Here is a 6,786-nt window from a genome sequence, read left to right on the forward strand (position 1 = left end):
TGAGTGCATGAATCAGTATACAAAAATGATTTAAAAAAAAATCATATTTAGGGTATTGAGTATATTTGAATGCCTCATACAAGAAATGAATATAAATTTATAAGATATATGTGGCAAGAATCAACTCCGTACATGGGGTTTATTGATATTTAAAATATTAAAATTGTGAATTAAGTATGAAAAATATGAAACTTGGCAAAATGTCATGATATGACCTCAATATGATGTGGTAAATATTTGAGAAGGTTTCACATGTTTGTATGTACATCCTTTAGAAATTACACAACATCCGAGGAATGATCATGGTTTTGAGAGTGAATGCACCAAATTGGCAGCGAACTAATATTTTTCTTTCTCATTTGAACTTGAGTTGTTTTCTACAATTAAGATACAACTACTCCAAGAGTGAATGCACCTAAATGACCTTATCAGTTTTCTACAATTAGGAGCTATGTTCGGCGACACAACTACTTCAATAGGTTTTGTATCCCGGGAGGCACCACCATGGATGCGCAGTTCATGGCCATGTAAGCTAGCTTCACGTGTGTCTCTTTCCAAGAATCCATCAACCATGGTGCTTGCTATCTAGCTTGCCAGATAATACTAATCTATCTTGTTTTTGTATGTCTAAGTGTGATGTCTATAGCCATCTAATCTATGCTTGATTCTCCTCATCCATCGAGATACCCAAGGACATCAAACTAATGAAAAAGACTCTCTTGTGAAGTCCTGAACTTTCTCTTCCAATAATTTTTGGAGAAAAATGTTATGCATAACTAGTGTAAGAACTAAATTCAAGTAGGATACTTTTGTAGGTAATATAAAAAAATCATTAAAAGTAGAAAAATTCAAACAAAATCCAGCTTTTTTGCAGGATAGATAATTTAGTGTGTGAGGTACCCTCCAAATTTCAGCTCATTCGGACACATGAGTAGTCCTTAGCAAACACACAAATTGGGTCAAAACAATACATGAACAGTAAACTTTTTTTCAAACCTCAAATTTGTCTTTTTGCCGAGGGCTACTCAAATGTCTAAATGAACTAAAATTTGGAGCGCGCCTCACGCACCAAATTATCTACCATGAATTCTTTTTGGAATTTTTGAATTTTTCTAGTATTTGTTTTGAACTTTTTATGCATCGAAGGTGCAAATGAGTTTGGGCACCCAATCGCTGCTGTGTGTAGTGATGTACTGTTTTTTGACATTGTCACACTTTTATCTTAGTTTCTCAGGATGAGATACAATAAGAAATTTGAGAAGATTTGGTAGTTGATGTCATAGATGAACAAGAGACTCATGAAGAATTACGACGTAACTAGATGTGATCGGTATTTGTATGTGTTGGATGTCATGAGATGTGAGATAGAATGTTAGTATATTTGTATGTTGTATGCCAAAGTTTGAAAAGAAATCATATAGGGGATTTTGAATATGCATGTTTTGCATTATGTTTGTTTATGAAAAGGTGATCATAGTAAATTGATTATTGTCTATCTGATTTTAGGACTAACTAACGCGTTGTTAAGATCACACATTGCACACAGTTTAGGTAGTACAAATGTGAGCAATGACCCCCCCATTGCACACAATTTTCTGAATCCAAACGTGTGTTATGGCATATACACCACACACAATTCTTTTAATCTTGTGCAATGACTCCCGCATTACATACAATTTTGTGAAATAACATTATGTGATGCTAATCCAAATTGCACGTAGTTTTTGTGTTGAATTGTGTGGGATGTACCCCCAATCATAAACAATTTTGCTAGCGTGTGCGATGGACCACCCTTATCGCACACATAGACGAGGTGACAATTTGAAACTCCGTTACTGAAAGGGCTTAAAACAACTTGCTTAGGACATTGCTGCATCAGTGACCTAAGTCGACACTAAGACACTGCTTCAAAACCACTTAAATCAAAATGGGTCGGCGTGTTTTCATCATGTCTTTTGTTTTCCTAGTTTCACAAAGGGATACATGGTGCTTGAGCTTGGACCAAGATCAAAAGATCAAGAATGGTTTGAGAGCCAACTGGTTGTTTCTAGTTCAAATATTCATTGGCAATGATGGGATGCCTTCTGTGGTCTCGTTGGTTTATCGGCAACCCCTAAGCAAGTTCCCACCAATGTTGGGTTCTTATACTCCTCTCCCATAGCAGCGTCCATAGATGTGCCTAATGTCACGCTTATCTTTTGCTTCTCATGTGTGATTTCCAATGCCTTATCCTCTCTACTTGACTGTGAGTGCACCACTAATGTGGTGCCAAAAGTATCCTGCCATCCAATAACTAAAAGATAACAAGATCATGTCTGAGTCCCTTGGTTCCCGTGCTTAACTAGTTACTTGACTACCATCACCATGGGCATTGCTTTGAGCAGAAGAATCCACCGATGGGGGCTTATCCATGGTTGTGTTTGACTTGACCATTCATGTCACGTTCTAAGATTTCTTTGCCACATATATATCAGGATTACCCTTCTCATGAGTTTTTGAGTACCTTCGTTTTGTTGATGTGCAATGTTGTTGAGAAGTGTAATAGAAACCAAAATTTTGGCCCGACGATCAAGGTCCCAGATAACTATTAAGATGAAAACAAGGTTAGATCGGATCATTACCAATTTCGAGATGCAACGGAAGAACAGTTTGTGCAGATCGTTCTTGAAGTCCCTCACACCGTCCTTGACAATCCCTCAAACAAATGACCGAAAGCACGCCCTCTCTACAGATTGCAAGCGTACATGCTTCATGATCCGGGAATACTTCGCCATCCATAGCTAATCATGACCGAAGAATTAGAGGGAGAAGAGGAGAACCATGCAAAGCTTCTCTATTATGAGGAACTAGAGAACTAGAACCAGATCAAGTCCACATCAAGTCCAGAACAAAATTAGAACTAGAGAGGGAGAAGGGGACGCTCGAGAGAACGGGAGAAATCATATGTCTCTACGGGGAGGCCCCATCATCTATATCTATACCTACTAATAAAAAAATAGGTATTCTTGGTCCGTCATACATGTTTATAAAAAAATCCTTCACATTTTTAAGTAATCAACTCGCACTACAGGAAACTGTTTGTCAAATTATTATGTCCGTCCTCACCTGGTCCGCGCTCAATTGATCAGATTGTTGCATGGGCCGAGCTAGGCCTGCTTCTTGTTTTTTCGTAGTTAGGAAGGATAAAAAAATTATGCTTGTAGGGGAATGAACTCAAGACCTGACATTTCATACCTGATGCTATCAACCAACTAGACTAGCGTACCATATGTGCCAAATGATGGGTCTTTAGAACATGTAATAATTCCTATTCAATGCTAGCATTGCCTACCCTCACCCGTACTCCGCATCAATCGCTCGCTCTGTGCTACTGATTCTTCTCTTATGGTCATTCTCCTTATCAATCGTTAGTGTATTTTTCTAAAGAATAACTCTGGTTCATCTGATAATACAAATTCCCCTTAAAAATTGATAATACAAATTATTTCCGAGTTTTCCGTGTGTCCATTTTCTAGGCCAACGGATCCTTGAACCAAGAGTCCGGTTTCTAGAGAAAAGAAAGAACAAAGATCCAATAGTCCGACACAAGATTAGGTCTTTTCCACACCGCATCTGTAAATCAGAATGCTATTTTGAAGCATTTAAGTATTTCCAATACAAACTATATCAAGCGCCCCTAATAAAAAAAGAAGCAGCACTGCAGCTCCCAATCAGGTTTGGAGATTTCTAATCCCTTCGGCTCCTCCATGCCAACATGATTGGCAACCCTGGACAACGTCAAGGAGAACTCCATGGCCTTCACCATCTCCAACGATGCGGCGTCCGTGAGATACACAATGCATAGTCCATGTTATATGTGGTGACCAACAATTGCAGCTATAACAGCACAACAAGGGCATGATCGCCGATCGTGTGAACACATACATGCATTGTTGTGCGTACGGGTTCATTAACATCATGGTGGCACCCAACCCAACATGCAGGTGACTTCGCGGCTTTGAGCCGCCAAGCGCGGTGGAGTGGACCCCTAGAACGTCGACCGCGAGTGATGATGCAACTCATCTATGCAGCTGGGCTTCAGATTCAATGTCGGTGAAGAAAACATATAGAAAAACCTATAACACTACGAGTCAAGTTTGTCATCGCAAGCACGCAGTCACTACCGAAAGGACACAAAGTACACTTTTTGCTGCACCCTACTCCCTAATGACTAAGGCAACATGGAAGAGTGGATGGGCTTCGGGACCTTACCCACAATCAGCAGAGTGGCCACGCGTTGCAGATGTTAAAATTCATGGACGACTTTGGCCACCTTGTCTAGGGCTTGTCCGCGTGGGTATGCATCTACGTGCACTCCCTCGATGAGCGGCTCGAGTGCTTCATGTTGCAACTGTACGGTAGATCAGCTCAATCCATCGGTGGCACCGGTAGCTTAGGGGGCGACGCATTCCTTACAAATCGCCAGTCTTGGGTCATGATTGATTAGTATGTTAGGGGTACATGACTAGGATCCCGTGGAGGGACGACCTCTTGGCGCCTCTATCGTAGGGGAAGAGCAGCTGCACTTCCCAATTGTCAGTCGCCAACGCCACGAAAAGCTCGTTTAAGAAGCCCTAATAATGAATTTTAACATGATTGTAAAACTTCAATGTTAAAGCAATACATATCCATAGTCATTTGCCAAGTCCTCTTCCTGATGAAACTGTCATGAAACTTGATCAATTTATGTAGGTGTTGAAGGAGAGCTTCAAGATCCCCTGCGCAATCAATGATGTGTTATTTTTTTTCTAATAAATGACTTTCCATATGTAGATTTAGAACAAGACTTCGGTTCGTATTCTTATATTGATCGCTAGGCTTTCCCAACATAATTATGCACATTTGAGATTTTTTTAGATTTAAAGCATATCGAGCATCCATGCAAAAATCTCTGTTGTAATCACTATGCAGCCAATGTACATTTCTCACCAAAAATAAAAGCAAATGCTCCATATTTCAATACAAATGTATTTTGATAGAAGTTTTTTTATTTTTTAATATTTTAGTCTGGAGAAATAACGATACACAATATGTAATATTAGCACTTTAATATATTGTACATAACTAGCACGTTGGAATAAACTATAAAATCTAAGTAATTGGTCGTTGTGAATGCATGGTTTGTTGATCATATTTTAACAACATAAAAGAGGATTTTTTCATTCAATCATCCATCACACTTTAAATAAAAATATTCTACATTGTTTTTGTCATGACAACATGTTTATAATGTATTCCCATTGCAAATACAGATGCAATTTTCCTAGTGTATTATATATGTGGTGGCGAGATGGGGGCGAATAACTTCTAGATAAATCTTCCTTTGGCGTGCCCCCAAGGGAAGAGGAAGTGCCTCTCCCACTAGGGTTCAGCCCCCAAGCTTGTCCAAGAAGCTAAGGGGGCGCCTGATACGTCTCCATCATATCTACTTTTCCAAATTCTTTTGCCCTTGTTTTGGACTCTAATTTGCATGATTTGAATGAAACTAACCCGGACTAACGCTGTTTTCAGCACAATTGCCATGGTGTTGTTTTTGCGCAGAAATAAAAGTTCTCGGAATGACCTGGAAATTTACGAGGATTTTTGTGGAATATATAAAAAATACTGGCGCAAGAATCAACCGGAGACGTGGAGCGAGAAGCCCACAAGCCCAGGAGGCGCGGCCCCCCCTGGCCGCGCCTGGCAGGCTTGTGGGGCCTCGGGGCTCCGCCGCCTCCAACTCCAGCTCTATTTAGTCCCTTTCGCCCAGAAAAAAAATCAAGGAGAAGAGTTCATCGCGTTTTACGATATGGAGGCGCCGCCACCACCTGTTCTTCCTCTGGAGGGCAGATGTGGAGTCCGTTCTGGGCTCCGGAGAGGGGAGATCGTCGTCGTCGTCATCACCAACCTTCCTTCATCACCAATTTCATGATGCTCTTCATCATTCGTGAGTAATCTCATTGTAGGCTTGCTGGACGGTGATGGGTTGGATGAGATCTATCATGTAATCGAGTTAGTTTTGATGGGGATTGATCCCTAGTATCCACTATGTTCTGATATTGATGTTGCCACTACTTTGCCGTGCTTAATGATTGTCACTAGGGCCCGAGTGGCGTGATTTCAGATCTGAACCTATTATGTTCTCATCAATATATGTGTGTTATTGATCCTATCTTGCAAGTTGTAGTCACCTACTATGTGTTATGACCCGGCAACCCCAGAGTGACAATAGCCGGTACCACTCCCGGAGATGACCATAGTATGAGGAATTCATGTATTCACTATGTGCTAATGCTTTGTTCCGGTTCTCTATTAAAAGGAGAACCTTAATATCATGTAGTTTCCATTAGGACCCCGCTCCCACGGGAGGGATGGACAATAGATGTCATGCAAGTTCTTTTCCATAAGCACGTATGACTATATACGGAATGCATGCCTACATTACATTGACGGACTGGAGCTAGTTACATATCTCCCCATGTTATAACTGTTGCATGATGAATGTCATCCGGCATAATTATCCATCACCGATCCAATGCCTATGAGTCTTTTCCTACTGGTCCTTGCTATGCTACTGTTATTGCTAGTGCTGTCACTTCTGCTACTATTACTCCTAGTGCTATCATTGCTGCTACTGTTACTGCTACTGCTCTCACTGCTGCTACTGTTACCATTGCTACCATTACTATCACACAACTTTGCTACTGAAACTTTGCTGCAGATACTAAGTCGCTGTCGGGACCCCGATCCTAAGCCATAGGAATCCAG

This window comes from Hordeum vulgare, chromosome 1H (genome assembly GCF_904849725.1).
Source record: "Hordeum vulgare subsp. vulgare chromosome 1H, MorexV3_pseudomolecules_assembly, whole genome shotgun sequence".
In the NCBI taxonomy this organism is placed as follows: Eukaryota; Viridiplantae; Streptophyta; class Magnoliopsida; order Poales; family Poaceae; genus Hordeum; species Hordeum vulgare.